Below are 18465 nucleotides of genomic sequence, written 5' to 3'. Positions count from 1 at the left end.
AAGGATGTCTAGGTGGTTCAGTAGGTAAGCATCTGCCTTCCGCTCAGGTCATGATCCCAGGGTCCTAGGATAAGCCCCACACTGGGCTCCCTGCTCAGCTGGGAGCCTGTTTCTCCCTCTGCCTACCCTCCCCCTGCTGGTGCACAAGTTTTCTCTCTCTCTTTGGCAAATGAATAAATAAAATCTTAAAAAATAAATAAAATATTTTAAACAACAAGATGCTTGACTTGAAGAGAAAACATTTCTTGTATTTACCCCTACTTAAAGACAGATTGCCCTACATGTAACAGTTTCATACAAAAAAGTTACAAAATTCTCCTTGATATGATAAATGATTAAAAAAAACATTAAAATTCTCCACTCGAACAAGGTATGCAAGGATTTTTATGTTGGTTTTTTTTTATTAAATGCTGAGAGCAAAATAACTTACTGGAATATAAAAAGCTGAATGAGCACGCCACAAATGGAGAAAGGAGATATTTTCACAGAACCAGTCTATTTCCCCATTCCATCTCCGTCTGATGTCAATCAAAACATACCATCAGCCACTTAGCTAAAAAAATATACAATATGCTTGTGCACATACACAGTTACTTTATATACAATTAAGTGATAGGGAAGGGGAAAATGAAAGAATCAAGAAAACTATACTGTAGTAGTCAAGACGTGGTGGAATCAAACTGCAGTTTTCTCATTGAGAATATCTTGGTCTGGAGGAAGAGAGATCTTGAGTACAGTAGCAAGTTCTTTTTAGTAGACTACTCCTGTCTGCTGCTGGATCACATCAATTGTATCTTCATCCCCCATTTCCAGCTGTGCAGATGTGTTTGTTCCACTGAATGGTTCCCCATCAAATCAAAATCTGTTCTCCCTCACTGACAAATCCTGCCTTTCACAATAGGCTTTCCATTAGTTTACTAAGTGATATATACCTCTTAGTAAGTTATTAAGTGATAATATGCCACTTAATCTTAAACTGCACCACAGAACCATCCTGCCACATCACCTTCAAATTAATAATGACCATTATTCTCAGCCTTGACGCCTTCCTTGGGCTTTTTATCAACATCAGAGAGTACCGGTCTTCTCAGCTGCCACTTCACAAAGGAGGTACCAGGTCCTCACTGAACCAGCACACAAGCAGCACCAGGAGAGGCAGAAGAATGAGGCTACAGCAAGAGAGGGTCTATTTTTAATATGTCTTGACAACATATGTCACCACCTTTTCCAAATTTCATATTTAATAGCCCAGAAGTGAAATAATTAATTCTCTCAAACTCGTTCCATATGCTTCATAGTTCAGTGTTTTTAACTTTGCTAATGATGGGTTTTACTATTATAAATATAAAATGTTTCACATAGACAAACTTATCAAGCATTTCTATGGTGATTTTTAACCCTGGTGTAAGTTTTGAGAGTGATCTTCCCTATTCCAATATGTAAAATATATTTCCTTATTTCTTTCTCATTTTATCTTGAAGATTTAAAACTATTTTGAATTTATTTTGTTATAAAACATTTATATATCATTTTTATGCAGATGAACATTCTTTCTTCTTCATCTTTATCTAAACCACCATTTAATGAAGTGGTCACATGAGCTCCTTCTATAGCAAATAGAAGTCCTCCTTTTACAAAATTAATATCCTTTTTAAACGTAATTGTCCTTGACTATAAAAAAGATATGCAAGTCTTTCTTAAATAAAAAGAGCCTAAATAAATAAATGGAGGGTCCTTGGAATAGGAAGAATGGAGACCCTACCAATGTCAACCTCCTCTAAATTAAACCTACAGATTCAAGTCCATCCAAAAAAAGATCCTAACAAATATTATCTAGGGATTTACCAGCTGATTCCCAAATTCATATGGAAGAGCAAAAGGCCAAGACACTAAGAAATCTGTATTAGTCTCCTGTGGCTGCTATGACAAGTTAGGGGCACAAACTTGATGTTCTGTGTTCTATTTACTCACCTTCCCTATTACAGTGTATTCTGTTAAGTGGCGGTAGGGAAACACACCTTAAAGCTAACATGTTGTTGGGCTATCAGCCATAAGTTTTCTAAAAATTAGATGTATATAAGAGTCATGAAGATTCTTTCAATGATGAGGGGAGATTATCTGATAATTTCTGCCATAATGTCATAAACATCTTTCAGTTAATGTCCCGTTTTTTGTTTTTCTTTCTTACTTAGTACAGACTTGAGGTTTTGAACCAATTTTCTGCACAGGTGCTAAAGACAACCCAAGGTCTCTTTCTGATAAGGTCTGGTCTCAACTGACTTTAAATGTTTTTCCTACCATTGTCAAATAAAAGGAAATTGCTCAAAAAAAAGGCAAATTTTATTTGCCTCATACCTAACATTCATTCTTGACCTACATGATATTTACTAAGCACTTATATGCCAAGCAATATGCTAAGTCTAGGAAACACAAAGAAGATGGGGCGCCTGGGTGGCTCAGTGGGTTAAGCCGCTGCCTTCAGCTCAGGTCGTGATCTCAGGGTCCTGGGATCGAGTCCCGCATCGGGCTCTCTGCTCAGCGGGGAGCCTGCTTCCTCCTCTCTCTCTCTGCCTGCCTCTCTGCCTACTTGTGATCTCTCTCTGTCAAATAAATAAATAAAATCTTAAAAAAAAAAAAAAGAAGAAGAAGAAGAAGACGCACCTCTGCCCTCAGGAAGGTAGTTATGATATAATCAAGCAAATAAACACACTGTAATAAAATAATCAAATTACTAGAAGTAAATAAGAAAGTCTAGGAAAAGCTCCTATGCCCTCTGATAGGAAAGCTTCACCAAAGCTATATACAGATTAAGCTTTCAGGTCTATTTTATTTTATTTTATTTTTTTTTTTAAAGATTTCATTTATTTATTTGACAGAGAGAGATCACAAGTAGGCAGAGAGGCAGGCAGAGAGAGAGGAGGAAGCAGGCTCCCTGCTGAGCAGAGAGCCCGATGCGGGACTCGATCCCAGGACCCTGAGATCATGACCTGAGCCGAAGGCAGCGGCTTAACCCACTGAGCCACCCAGGCGCCCCAAGCTTTCAGGTCTAAAAGTGATGTGAGGACTGCATGGTATAGTGAACATCATTAGCAAAAGTACAGGCATCACAGAAAGTGACTTCTGATTTAATATTGCTAAAATGTAAAGTACCAGAGAGGGATAACAAGAAGTTAAAGATAATGTGGCAGACAAAGATACATTTCTGTAGGCATGCTTATTAGACTTTGAGATATCTGTGGGAAACCCTTACATCTATTTATCTTTTTCTACCACATTGTCAAAGATGAAAGTTTCATGTTTTAGTAACTTGAACGATGATGATGCCATTGACAGAAATGCAAAAAAAAAAAAAAAGGGAAAAAAATCACTTAGATTGTATAGATATTTGAAATCAGAAACAGATTTAACAAACATACTTATCTCTATTTCGTATTTTCCCAAAGGTCCATTTGTATCACATGGGTCCTTCTAGAAGAAAAGATGTTAGCTAATATATGAACACACACACACACACACACACACACACAAGCCATGACTGAATTTGGAATCAAAAATAAAAAAATTTTTTTTTTAGCAAAACTATGTTTTCTTTTTTTAAGACACTGAACACTTGGGACGCCTGGGTGGCTCAGTTGGTTGGACGACTGCCTTCGGCTCAGGTCATGATCCCGGAGTCCCGGGATCGAGTCCCACATCAGGCTCCCAGCTCCATGGGGAGTCTGCTTCGCTCTCTGACCTTCTCCTCGCTCATGCTCTCTCTCACTGTCTCTCTCTCAAATAAATAAATAAAATCTTAAAAAAAAAAAAAAAAGACACTGAACACTGAACCCAACATAGCTCTTTTCACTTTAACTGCCAGGAAATCTAAGAAACAAATTCAATGCCTTAGAGCTTTAATCAGTTCATCCCTAGAACCTGCTAATGTTTCCTTTCCTTAAGTAGTGGCTATTCAGTTTCCTGTTTTACCACTAATAATTCTATTGCACATACTGCACATTTTATGCAGTCCTATAAGTCACTTAGATGCAATATAATCCTTAACAAAAATGAAATGTTGGGCGCCTGGGTGGCTCAGTGGGTTAAGCCTCTGCCTTGGGCTCAGGTCATAATCCCAGGGACCTGGGATTGAGTCCTGCATCGGGCTCTCTGCTCAGCAGGGAGTCTGCTTCCTCCCCTCTCTCTCTCTGCCTGCCTCTCTGCCTACTTGTGATCTCTATCAAATAAATAAATAAAATCTTAAGAAAAAACGAAATGTTAATGCAGAGGTGGCTTACAGTATCTGAAACAGCTTATTTTAGTAAGCGAATTAATCAGTAACATTTATGTAAATATCTGATCAGTAAATCGCTTCTTTATAAATACACGAAGTATTTCAATTAAGGTCAAATTAATTTTTCAAATCAGTAAGACTCACTAAAGAATATAAAGAGTAAGGGCACCTGGGTGGCTCAGTGGGTTAAGCCGCTGCCTTCGGCTCAGGTCATGATCTCAGAGTCCTGGGATCGAGCCCCGCATCGGGCTCTCTGCTCAGCGGGGAGCCTGCTTCCTCCTCTCTCTCTGCCTGCCTCTCTGCCTGCTTGTGATCTCCGTCTCTCAAATAAATTAAAAAATCTTTAAAAAAAAAAAAAAGAATATAAAGAGTATATACAAGAGGCACCTGGGTGGCTCAGTGGGTTAAAGCCTCTGCTTTTGGCTCAGGTCATTAGGCTCTCTGCTCAGCAGGGTGCCTGCTTCCCCCTCCCCCCCACCCCCACCCCCGTCTCTCTGACTGCCTCTCTGCCTACTTGTGATCTCTGTGAAATAAATAAATAAAATCCTAAAAAAAAAAAAAAAAGAAAAAAGAAAGAAAGAAAAAAAAATGAATAAATTTAAGCAAGGAGGTAAAAGATCCATACACTAAAAACTATATGATAAAAGAATGATGAAAGAAACTGAAGACACAAATAAATAGATTCCATACTCATGGATTGGAAGAGTTAATAGTTAAAATGTCCACATCACCCAAAGCAATCTAAAGATTCAATGCTATCCCTATTAAAATTCCAATGACATTTTTCACAAAAATACAAAAAACAATCCTAAAATTTGTATGGAACCAAAAAGGACCTCAAGCAACCAAAGCAATCTGGAGAAAGAACAAAGCTGGAGGCATCACACTCCCCGATTTCAAACTCAATTACAAAGCTAAAGTAATCAAAACAGTATGATATTTGCACAAAAACAGATACAGAGGCACCTGAGTGGCTCAGATGGTTAGGCGTCTGCCTTCGGCTCAGGTCAGGATCCCAGAGTCCTGGGATCCAGCCTTGCATCTGGCTTCCCTGCTCAGCTGGGAGTCCACTTCTCCCTCTCTCTCTCCCCACTGTCCACCCTGCTTGTGCTCTCTCACTCTCCCTCTGTCATATAAATAATTAAAATCTTTAAAAAGACAAAAAAAAAAAAACAGATACAATAAATCAATGGAACAGAACTGAGGGAAATAAACCAACACATAAACAGTCAATTAATTTACAACAAAGGATCCAAGAATACACAATAGGAAAAAGATAGTATCTTCAGTAAATGATGTTGGGGAAACTGGACAGCCACATACGAAAAGAATGAAATTGGATCCCTATGCTACAACATATACAAAAATTAATTAAAAGTAAACTAAAGACTTGGACATCTGGGTGGCTCAGTGGGTTAAGCCACTGCCTTCGGCTCAGGTCGTGATCCCAGAGTCCTGGGATTGAGTCCCACTTTGGGCTCCTTGCTCGGCAGGGAGCCTGCTTCTCTCTCCGACTCTGCCTGCTTGTGTGCTCTCTCTTTCTCTCTGACAAATAAATAAATAAATAAATAAATAAATAAAATCTTTTAAAAAAAGGTAAACTAAACACTTAAATTAAGACCTGAAACCACAAAACTCCTAGAAAAGCACATAATTGGTAAGCTCCTTGACACTGGTCTTGATGACTGTTTGGATTTCACAACAAAAATAAAGGCAATAAAAGCAACAATACATTTGATCTTAGCTAAAAGGTCGAGAAACAATACTAAAAGCAAAAATAACCAAATTTAAAAAAAAATAACCAAATTACATCAAACTAAAAGGCTTCTGCACAGCAAAGCATCAATGAAATGAAAAAGCAACCCTCAGAATGGAGAAAATATCTGCAAATCATGTATCTGATAAGAGGTTAATATCCAAAATACATAAAGAACTCATACAACTCAATTACAAAACAACAAACAAGCCAATTTTAAAATGGACAGATCTGAACACATTTTTCCAAAGACACAGAGACAGCCAACAGGTACACGAAATGGTGCTCACCATCACTAATCAAGGAAATGCAAATAAAAAACACAGTGAGATACCATCTCACACCTGTTAGAATGTCTATTATCAAAAAGAATTAATATTGGCAAGGATGTGAAGAAAAGGGAACCCTTGTACATTGTTGGTAGGAATGTAAATTGGTACAGCCATTGTGGAAAACAGTTGGGACAGTTCAAAAAATTAAAAACAGGGACGCCTGGGTGGCTCAGTTGGTTAAGCAGCTGCCCTCGGCTCAGGTCATGATCCCAGCGTCCTGGGATCGAGTCCCACATCGGGCTCCTTGCTCGGCAGGGAGCCTGCTTCTCCCTCTGCCTCTGCCTGCCTCTCTGTCTGCCTGTGCTCGCTCTCTCTCCCTCTCTCTGACAAATAAATAAAATCTTTAAAAAAAAAAATTAAAAACATAACTACCATATGATCTAGCAATTCCACTTTTGGGTATATATGTGAAGGAAATGAAATCACTACCTCAAAGAGATATCTGCATACCTTCATTCACTAAGCATTATTTGTAACAGCAGAGACATGGAAATGACTGAAGTTATTCCAATGGATAAATTGATAAAGAAAATGTAATATATGTGCATGTATGTATACATGCACATGCACATACATCCTACCTTTATATAGACAATGGAATATTACTCAGTCACACAAAAAAAGAAAAAGGAAATCCCTTTTTTCACTTGCTACATATATTAAGTGAAATGGCAGAGAAAGACAAATACTCTACTATTTCCTTTATACATGAAAATTTTTTAAAAAGTTCGTAAAAACCTAACAGAAAGGGGGTTGCCAGAAGCAAGAGGTGAGGAAAATGGGTGAAGGTGGTCGAAAGGTATAAACTTACAAGACGAGTAAGTTCTGGGTATATAACAAAGAGCATAATAACAAAACAAAACAAAACAAAGAACATGATCCAAACATTTTAATTAAAAGGCCTATTTCCAAAGCAAAGAATATCACCAGGGAGAAAGATCATTTCATAATGATGAAAGAATCAATTTAGAGGTGCCTGGGTGACTCAGTCCATTAAGCATTTGCCTTTGGCTCAGGTCATGATCTCTGGGTACTGGGACTAAGCCTTGCTTTGGGCTCCCTGCTCAGTGGGGAGTCTGCTTCTCCCTCCCTCTGCATGTGTGTGCGTGCACCTGCACTCTCTTTCTCTCTCTCAAATAAATAAAATCTTAAAAAAAAAAATTATCAAGGAGAAAGAATAATCCTAAATGTTTTTGCACCTAATAATAGAACTTTAAAATACATGAAGCAAAATCTGATAGAATTGCAAAAAGAAACAGACAAACCCACAATTACAATCAGAAACTTCAGCACTCTCTCTCAATATTGATAAAAGCAAGTAGACAGCAATTCAGCAACGATACATAAGTCTTTAATAACACTATCAAACAAATTGTCCTAATTGACATTTTTAGAGCATTCAACCCAAGAACAGAATATATATTGTTTTCAAGTGCAAATGGAGCATGGATCAAGTTACAATATATGTGGAACTATCAATTTTAAAGAAATCAAGTCATGAAACATGTTGCCTCACTGTAATGCAACTAAGTTAGAAATCAATAATAGAAAGATAACAGAGTAGGGGCACCTGGGTGGCTCAGTGGGTTAAGTCGCTGCCTTCGGCTCAGGTCATGATCTCAGGATCCTGGGATCTAGTCCCGCTTCAGGCTCTCTGCTCAGCAGGGAGCCTGCTTCCTCCTCTCTCTCTCTGCCTGCATCTCTGCCTACTTGTGATCTCTCTCTGTCAAATAAATAAATAAAATCTTAAAAAAAAAAAAAGAAAGATAACAGAGTAATCCGCAAATATTTGAAGCTAAAGAACACAATAGTAACTAACCAATAGATCAAAGAAACCAGAAAGGCAAGGTAAAATGTAAATACAAAAATACCATAATTTGTGGGATGCTACTTAGGAAAGATTTACATCACCAAATGCCTATAGTGAAAAGAAAAAGGGTTTCAAATCCGTAATCTCAATTTACATTTTAAAAAACTAGAAAAAGAGCATACTAAACTAAAACTAAGCCCCCCCCCAAAAAAAGAAAGAAAGAAAAGAAATAATCAAGCTATCAAAGCAGAGATCAATGAAATATGAATGGAAAAAACAGAAAACCAGTTAAGCTGGTTCTTCTATTTATTTTTAAAAGATTGTATTTATTTATTTGACAGAGAGAGACACAGAGAGAGAGGGAACACAAGCAGGGGGTGCGAGAGGAAGAAGCAGGTTTCCCGCTGAGCAGGGAACTGGAGGCAGTTCTCATCCCAGAACCCTGGGATCATGACCTGAGCTGAAGGCAGACGCTTAATAAATGAGCCACCCAGGTGCCCCAAGCTGATTCTTATAGATTAATGAAAGTATAAGTCTCTAGTTAGTCTGATCAGGAAAAGACAAATTATCAATATCAAGTTTAAGAGAGGTGACAACACCACAGATTCTACAAACATCAAAAGGATAATAAGGGAGTTTTACGAACCACTCTATTCCTGTAAATTTGACAACTTACACCAAATAAAACTTCCTTGAAAAAAACAAACTACCAATGCTCCCTCAAGAAGAAACAGATAACCTGAATAGCTGTCTTTCCAATAAAGTAGTTAAAAAACACTGCTTCAAAAAAAAACTGCAGTTGCAGATGGCTTCACTGGTGAATTACACCAAACATTTTTTTTAAAAAAGATTTTATTTATTTATTTGACAGAGAGAGATCACAAGTAGGCAGAGAGGCAGGCAGAGAGAGAGAGAGGAGGAAGCAGGCTCCCTGCTGAGCAGAGAGCCAGATGTGGGACTCGATCCCAGGACCCTGAGATCATGACCTGAGCCGAAGGCAGCTGCTTAACCCACTGAGCCACCCAGGCGCCCTGAATTACACCAAACATTTAAGTAAAAAATAATTCTACATGAATAATTCTCAATTAATACTATAAGGCTAGCATTACCTGATATTACAACCAAAGACATTACAAGAAAAGAGAAGTACAGGCCAATATCCCTCGTGAACATAAATATAAAAATTATAAACAAAATTTTAGCATATCAAACCCAACAATAGATATAAATGAAAATACATCATGACCAAGTGAGGTTTAATACCAGAACTACAGAGTTGACTAACATTTGAAATCAATGACTATAATTCATCATATTCATACATGAACAAAAAAATCTGTTTATCTCAAGATAAGTAGAAAAAGCATGTAACAAATCCAACATCCATTCCTGATCCAAACTCCAGAAAAAAATGAAACTTTTTCAACATGATAAAAGGCATCATGTTGTATGATAAAAAACTGATTGCTTTACACTTAAGATCAGGAAAAATATAAGGATGCCCACTCTCACCACTCCTGTTCTACACTGTGCTAGGGGTTCTAGCGAGTTCAATAAGCCAAGAAAAAAATAAACAAAAGGATCCCCATTGGAAAAGAAGTAGTAAATGGTTTTTATTCAGACAACACTATCTATGTAAAAAACCCAACGGAATCTACAAAAATTTAATAAGACCATGTGAGTTTAGCAAGATTAAGTGAGTTTAGCAAGACTAAGTGAATTTAGCAAGATTCAGAATACAAGCTCAATACACAAAAATCAGGGGCACCAGGCCAGCTCAATAGGAGAGCATGCAATTACTGATCTTGCAGTCCTGAGTTCAAGCCCTACACTGGGTGTAGAGATTATTAAAAAAGAAAAAAAGAAAAAAAAAAGCGCAACACTTACTTAGAAAAATGGATTTCCATACACTAGCAAAGAAATGGATATAAAAATACCATTAACAGTGGCATCAAAAGTAGAAAATATTTAGGGATAAGTGACAGAAAATGTGTAATACCTGTACATTAAAAACTACAAAACAGGGAGCCTGGGTGGCTCAGTGGGTTAAGCTGCTGCCTTCAGCTTGGGTCATGATCTCAGGGTCCTGGGATTGAGTCCCACATCGGGCTCTCTGCTCAGCGGGGAGCCTGCTTCCTCCTCTCTCTCTCTCTCTGCCTACTTGTGATCTCTCTCTGTCAAATAAATAAATAAAATCTTAAAAAAAAAAAAAAAACAACTACAAAACACTGCCAGAGAAATTAAAGCAGCCCTATGTAAATGGAGAAACATGCCTTGTTCATGAGTTAGAGAATTCAGTATTGTTGTCTATTCTCCCCCAAACTGACCAACAGATTAACCATAATCCCAATCAATATCCCAGGAAGAATTTCTTTTTTAAGAAACTGACAAGCTGGGGTGCTTGGTTGGCTCAGTGGGTTGAGCCTCTGCCTTCAGCTCAGGTCATGATCTCAGGGTCCTGGGATTAAGCCCAGCATGGGCTCTCTGCTCAGCAGGGAGCCTGCTTCCCCCTTCTCTCTGCCTGCCTCTTTGCCTACTTGTGATCTCTGTCAAATAAATAAAATCTTAAAAAAAAAAAAAAAACTGACAAGTTAATCTTAAAACTCATATGGAAATGCAAAGGACCTGATACAATTCCCACCAACCCCACCCCCAAAAAAACCTTTGAAAAGGAAGAACAAAGTTGTAGGAACAACACTACCTAATTTATTCATAAATTCTAGATTTATTGTTACAGTAAAAAAAAACAAAACTGTGTGTATGTCTGTATATACACATAGAGAGAGAGGGAGGAAGAGAAGAGGAAAAACAGAATAAGAGAGAAGAGGGAGAGGGAGGGGTCTTGGCTCTAACACAAACAGATCACTGGAACAAAATAGAAATTCCAGAAATAGGCTCTCACATTTATAGACGAACGAGTTTTGGAAAAAGTGCAAAGGCAATTCAGTGGAGAAAGGGCTGTATTTTTCAACAAATGGTGCTGGAGCATTTAAAAAAAAAAAAAAAAAGTCAATCCATACCTTAAATCATATTTACAGAGTTAACTCGATAGCTCCTAAAATTACAAAATTTCTTTTTTTTTAAAGATTTTATTTATTTATTTGACAGACAGAGATCACAAGTAGGCAGAGAGGCAGGCAGAGAGAGAGAGAGGAGGAAGCAGGCTCCCCGCTGAGCAGAGAGCCCGATGCGGGACTCCATCCCGGGACCTGGAGATCATGACCTGAGCCGAAGGCAGCGGCTTAACCCACTGAGCCACCCAGGCGCCCCAAATTACAAAATTTCTTGTAGAAAGAATAGCAGAAACTCTTTGTGACTTTAGCTTAGGCCAAGATTTAGATCTAAAATCAGAAGCATAAACCATAAGAGACAAAATTGATATACGGGCTTATTCAAAATTAAGTATTCCTACTCCTTCAAAGAAAATAAGAAATTTAGAAGACAGTCTAAAGACTGGGAAAAAAGATCTCTGCAAATCATGTATCTGATAAAGTACTTGTATTCAAAAAATAGAATTTTCAAAACTGAATGAAAAAAAATCTGAATAGACACTTCAAAGTAGTTATATAATGGAAAAAAAAGCAAATGAAAAGATGCTCAACCTTATTAGATATCAAAGAAACAATTATAACCACTACATATTCATTACAGTGGCTGAAATTAAGAAGGCTGGCCATAACAAGTGGCGTTGACATGTGTGCAGGAAATGGAATTCTCAAACTCCGCTAGTAAGAATGTAAAATTTTAAAAAAACAGTATGACAGTCTCTTATAAATTGAAACACACGACTGCTATGTGATCCAGCCATTCCACTCCTAGGTATTTATCCAAGAGAGAAAAAAGCATGTGTTTATAAATAAGTACACCTCATAGCAGCTTTATGTGTAATGGCCCCAAACTGCAAATTCATATATCCATCAAATTGTGGCATCACCAAACAACGGGATATTACTCAGCAACAAAGCAATATACTCCTGACACACCACACAACAATACAGATGAATTTTAAATAAGGCTGAATAAAAGAAACCAAACTAAAAAGAGTGAATACTGTGTAATTCCATACACACACACACACACACACACACATATACATAAAAAGTTTCTCTCAGGGGATGGTAGAAGGGGATGGGGTGCATGTAGCATTGGGAAAAAGGGATTACAAAGGAGCAAAAGGAAACTCTGGGAGGCTATAGACATAATTGCTACCTGGAATGTCTGGGTATGTCCCTAATCTTAATTGTCATGATGGCTACAGAAGGCATAGATGTATGTCAAAATTATTCAACTGTGTGATTTAAGTATGTGTAATTTATTGTATACCAATTCTGTATCGATAAAGCTATTAGAAAAAATGATCCAGGGACGCCTGCGTGGCTCAGTTGGTTAAGCAGCTGCCTTCGGCTCGGGTCATGATCCCAGCGTCCTGGGATCGAGTCCCACATCGGGCTCCTTGCTCGGCAGGGAGCCTGCTTCTCCCTCTGCCTCTGCCTGCCATTCTGTCTGCCTGTGCTCACTCTCTCTCCCTCTCTCTCTCTGACAAATAAATAAAATCTTTAAAAAAAAAAAAAAAAGAAAAGAAAAAATGATCCAACAATAATCAGTGTGTTTATTAACTGAATAAACACTCATCTTTTTACTTTTAAATCATTAAGACTGAACACTTGCCACAGAAGACATTTAACATTTAGTCAATATCCACTACAAGCAGGCATTGTTAGCTACCTGACATGTGCTAACTTAATGTATTATGTTAAGGCTTTTAATTGAAACAAAGGGGACTGGAAGGGAAGAGAGGATAACACAAATCTTCTGAAACTAGACAAGGCTTTATTTCTATTTTTTAAAAACTCTAATTCCCAGTTCTTATAAATAAACTATATAGCAGTATCAACAAACAACACAGATTTAAATCTAAGTCCTTCAGAGTCAAGTTTCTAAAATTCAGCTGGAATGTCTCAAGTGTTCCTTAGGAATACATGGCAGGAAAAAGGTTTAGACTGGATGTTTAAATTTTATTCTCATATATTTGGATGCACTGAATTCTCTCTAAATACCATGAATGAATGGCAATTCATTTTAAGGGTTAAAAATATAGTTCAGAGGCAGAGAGGCAGGCAGAGAGAGAGGAGGAAGCAGGCTCCTTGCAGAAGCAGAGAGCCCGACGTGGGACTCAATTCCAGGACCCTGAGATCATGCCCTGAGCCGAAGGCAGAGGCTTTAACCCACTGAGCCACCCAGGTGCCCGGAACTGCTGTACTGTCTTCTACAGCAGCTTTACCACTTTACATTTCTGTCAGCAGTGCACCAGGGTTCCAGTTTCTCCAGACAGGAGAAATGGCCACAGTCACCCCACCTTCAGCAAACACCCCCGACCCCAAATGGTCAGGAGCCGTCAACGTGGGGATAAGACCCTCCACCAGCAAAGAGATTAGGACTTGCTGAATCAGAGGAAGACACTGAAAACCTGCTTGAGAAATTCCTGATCCACAACCACAGTGACTGAGGCATTTTAGAGGAAATCGTGAGAGACCTGTGGATAGACATGGGCCCTGAAGAGGAACTGAAGCCATACACTGAGCTCTCCCTGACTACAAGGATCCCTGGCAGCCTGGGTTAATGCTGTCCATGGGCTACAAGTGGGAAGAGATCCACAACTCAATGATGGGCCTGAAGTGTCAAGAATTAATGACCATCTTCTGACTTTGGGCTACTAAGACACTCCAGGTGCTGGAGGACATTCCGTCATGATGAAGTCCCTGCCTACAGCTGGTCCCACCAGCAATGATGTCCTTCATCCTGTGAGGTAGAGGCTAGTGTCTATCAACCCAAACAGCAGAGTACTGTCATTCCCACCTTTATTTTGTTCTCTAAGAGAGAAAATCAGTGGCACGAGGACCGGGAGTCTGGGTGGAAGGCCAGCAGAACAGCCAAAGTGACTCTAAGTCTGCCTAGTCAGGAGATGAAGACTACCACTTGAACACAACTCTCAGTTTTTCCCCTGTGGTCTCCTGATCACTGCCCCGCCCCCAACCAAATACCAGCAATGGTGGTGGAGCCCTAGAGTGATCTGCCTTTTCGCAGCTGTATGTATGTGGCCTGACTGGCTCAGAAGACTTTGTCCAATGGGGGATGGAGGTGTGCAAAGTGCTGTGGGGTTGTCTCTGTGGGATTAAAGCTATCTGGCACTCCCATGGTGTTCCGGAGCATTGAGGACAAAGTAACTATGATAGTTCAGTTGATGAGTTAGCCAGGAGCCCTCTGGGGAGTGGAGAGGCCCACCCCTCTGCCTGTACCTGGTGAGACTTCAGAGATTAGACTGTACTTGGAGACTTTCTCCCTTCCCCTGCTCCTCTCCCAACCCTCTGTGGTTGGGGTGAAGGGAGATGGTTCTGTAGAAATAAACACAAATATTAATGGGTAAAAAAAAAAAAAAAAAAAAATATATAGTTCATATGGAACCAATCAAAAATAAAAATCCTGTGTAACTGGCAATGCCCACTTCGCAAACTAGCTTCCTCACAATATTTTTTTTTTTAAAGATTTTATTTATTTATTTGACAGAGAGAGCACGAGCAGGCAGAGAGGCAGGCAGAGAGAGAGGAGGAAGCAGGCTCCCCGCTGAGCAGAGAGCCCGATGCGGGGCTCGATCCCAAGACCCTGAGATCATGACCTGAGCCCAAGGCAGCGGCTTAACCACTGAGCCACCCAGGCACCCCCCTCACAATATTTTTATGTAAAACTTGCACCTACTTCCAGAAAGGATTTGAAATGGCTCTTAAATCTGCAAAATAAGTTACCTGATTGGTGGACCTCTAAGACATCTTATAGTGTTTGTCACTCTGCTTTCTCACACTCATTTTCTTAGGAATTTACTTACATTAACCATATTTCAAAGAAAATAACTGTAACCATTTAAAGATACAGAGTATTTTATTCAATTAATTTAGTAGAACCAAGTACAGCATTTGTTTTTGTTTTGTTGTGTTTCTGTTTCAAGTTTTTATTTAAATTCTACTTACTATGTTACTAGTTAACATACACTGTAATATTAGTTTCAGGAGTAGATTTTAGTGATTTATCACTTACATATAATACCCAGTGCTGGGGTGCCTGGGTGGCTCAGGGGGTTAAAACCTCTGCTTTTCGGCTCAGGTCATGGGCTCAGGTCACATCGGGCTCTCTGCTCTGCGGAGAGCCTGCTTTCTCCTCTCTCTCCCTGCCTGCCTCTCTTGCCTACTTGTAACCTCTGTCTGTCAAATAAATAAATAAAATCTTTAAAAAAGAAAAAACAAAATCACCCAGTGCTCATCACAACATTTGCCCTCCTTAATACCTATCATCCGTTTAGCCCATCCTCTCAGCCACTGCCCCTCCATCCACCCTCAGTTTGTTCTCCAGTGTTATGAGTCTCTTTTATGGTTTGCCTCCCTCTTTTTTTTTTTTTATCTGTTTTGTTTTTTAATTCCACAGAAGAGTGAAATCATATGGTATTTGTCTTTCTCTGACTTAATTTGCTTAGCATAATACACTCTAGCTCCATCCAAGTTGTTGCAAATGGCAAGCCTGCATTCTTTTTTATGGCTGAGTAATATTCGTGTGTGTGTGTGTGTGTGTGAGTACATACATACTACTTCTTCTTTATTCATTTATCAGTCGAAGGACATTGGGTTCTTCCCTAACAAGTACAACATTTGGAGATCCATCTTTCACTCCATTATTTTGACAAAGTTTCTAAATCTCAGCACTACATTTAGAACTAGAATACTGTTCTGATATATTATCCTGTGCTATGTAAGATATTTAGCAGAATTTCTGCAACCCACCAGATGCCAGTAGCCTCTCTCCCTATTTGTGACAACCAAAAGTATCTCCGGACATTGCCAATATTGCCCGAGGGAAAAAACTGTCCTGGTTGAGAACTATGGGTCTAAAACTACTGAAGTATAAAGAGACAAACAAGGGAATTTGGGTAAATTGGAAGGGGAGGTGAACCATGAGAGACTATGGACTCTGAAAAACAATCTGAGGGGTTTGAAGTGGCGGGGGGGTGGGAGGTTGGGGTACCAGGTTGTGGGTAATATAGAGGGCACGGCTTGCATGGAGCACTGGGTGTGGTGAAAAAATAATGAATAATGTTTTTCTGAAAATAAATAAATTGGAAAAACAAAAACAAAAAAAAGAGACAAAAAAAAACCACCCACTCTTTTGTGTCTGTGTGTGTGTGAGAGAGAGAGAGAGAGAAAGAGAACAAGAAAGAAAGCATACCCATGAACTGGCGGGGTGGGGCAGAAGGGCAATCTCAAGCAGGCTCCAGGCTCAGTGGAGTACAACATGGGGCTCGATCCTACAACCCTGAGATCATGACCTGAGCTGAAATCAAGAGTCAGATGCCTAACTGACATAGCCCCCCAGCACCCCGCCCCCCACCAAAAAAACAATCTTTAACTATAGAGAACAAACATGTTTACTGGGAGGTGGGTGGAGGAGAGGGATGAAATAGGTGAACAGGATTAAGAGTACACTTACCTTGATGAGAACTGAGTAATAATATGGAATTGTGAATCACTCTATTGTACACCTGAAACTAGTATAACACTGTATGTTAACTACACTGGAATTAAAATAAAATAAAATAAAATATTAAAAATAAATAAAGAGTACTGGAGTGCTGTAATCTCTCTGTATGGACCTCATCCACTGAAAGGGCATAGAGTCTGAAAGCACAATATTCTCTATTTGAAGGTTCTTAAGGATATTTTAAGTGTTTATATATAGCATATGCTCCATTTTTTTAAAAGCCCATAAATTAATAAAAAAATCAAAAAGTGTGTTTTTTCTCATTATTGCTTTGTTTTAAAAATACCTAACATGGGGGACGCCTGGGTGGCTCAGTTGGTTAAGCAGCTGCCTTTGGCTCAGGTCATGATCTCAGTGTCCTGGGATCGAGTCCCACATCGGGCTCCTTGCTTGGCAGGGAGCCTGCTTCTCCCTCTGCCTCTGCCTGCCTCTCTGTCTGCCTGTGCTCGCTCTCTCTCCCTCTCTCTCTGACAAATAAATAAAATCTTTAAAAAAAAAAAAAAAAATACCTAACATGGGATGCCTGGGTGGCTCAGTTGGTTAAGCAGCTGCCTTCGGCTCAGGTCATGATCCCAGCGTCCTGGGATCGAGTCCCACATCACATCGGGCTCCTTGCTCTGCAGGGAGCCTGCTTCTCCCTCTGCCTCTGCCTGCCATTCTGTCTGCCTGTGCTTGCTCTCTCGCCCTCTCTCTCTGATACATAAATAAATAAAATCTACAAAAAAAAAAAAAAAAAATACCTAACATGTACGTGAAGCCTTGTAATTTAGACCATTTCACCCAGATGGAAAAAACTTTCAAGCCCAAGAAGTATGTACGAACTATCCCCTAACCACTCTGTAACTAGAGAATACAGCAGTTAATATAGGAAATGTCAATACTCTACCAGAACTCAACTTTATAGCTCTGACTTTACTCAGCCTACAGTCTGTCCCAAGTAGGTGCCAAATTCCATTAATTCTCCAATTTTATTCCTCCACTGTCTGTGAACATCTGCATTCACACAATGACTTTCTGTTGCACTCTCTCAGCCAAACCTTTTCAATAACTTAACTCTCAAGAAGAATGAAAATAAAAAGATCAGAAACTCAACTATATTTAGAAGATTTATATTTTCTTGAAAACTAGATCTCTTTTTATATTGCTAAACTGGATTTAATTGCTTTCTTATTTGACAGAAATATATACAACTTACTTGTGATAAAGATTTGCTGTTTTAAATGTAGAAAAGAGTAAAACACAAACTGGAGATATGAAATCTGGGCTCCAGTTCTGGCCTCCTAGTAGCTGGATGACTACTTAACATTCCCAAACCTCAGCTTTCTCATTTATAAAATATGGAGTATAATCATATCTACTTCTACAGTTACTGTGAGAATTAATTATAATTTATGTGAAATCATTTTGTAAACCAAACAAATGTTGGATATTACTGGTGGTACCCTGATGGTATGAATAAACAACAGAAAAACACACAGCTCAAACACAGGACTTACTTATATTAATTATACTAATTAAAAAACATACTAATTAAATGACACTTTTCAGAAAAACACTCATTAGAAGGAGATCTGAAGATAATAAACTCTGAACTAGGATTCAGGCATCTGGGTTCTAAACTTAGTCCTGCCAATAACTCTCTGTATCAACAACAACAAGCAAAGCAACTTTCCTTTTCACCTCAAATTCCATCTGAAAAGATCCAAGTACTGGACCG

At 38.9% G+C, this 18465-nt stretch overlaps 1 protein-coding gene and 1 pseudogene across 11 annotated transcripts in view; both read right to left on the bottom strand.

Annotated features, from left to right (window-relative positions):
• The window catches only part of RALGAPA1 (Ral GTPase activating protein catalytic subunit alpha 1), a 267907-nt gene that overhangs the window by 248158 nt on the left and 1284 nt on the right, over positions 1-18465 (bottom strand). The window lies entirely within an intron of this gene.
• LOC122894373 lies at positions 751-3751 on the bottom strand (annotated as a pseudogene).

The sequence above is a fragment of the Neovison vison genome, chromosome 13 (genome assembly GCF_020171115.1).
Source record: "Neovison vison isolate M4711 chromosome 13, ASM_NN_V1, whole genome shotgun sequence".
Lineage (NCBI taxonomy): Eukaryota > Metazoa > Chordata > Mammalia > Carnivora > Mustelidae > Neogale > Neogale vison.
The sequence above is the reverse complement of the archived record's forward strand: the minus strand, read 5'-3'. Positions and strand labels throughout refer to the sequence as shown.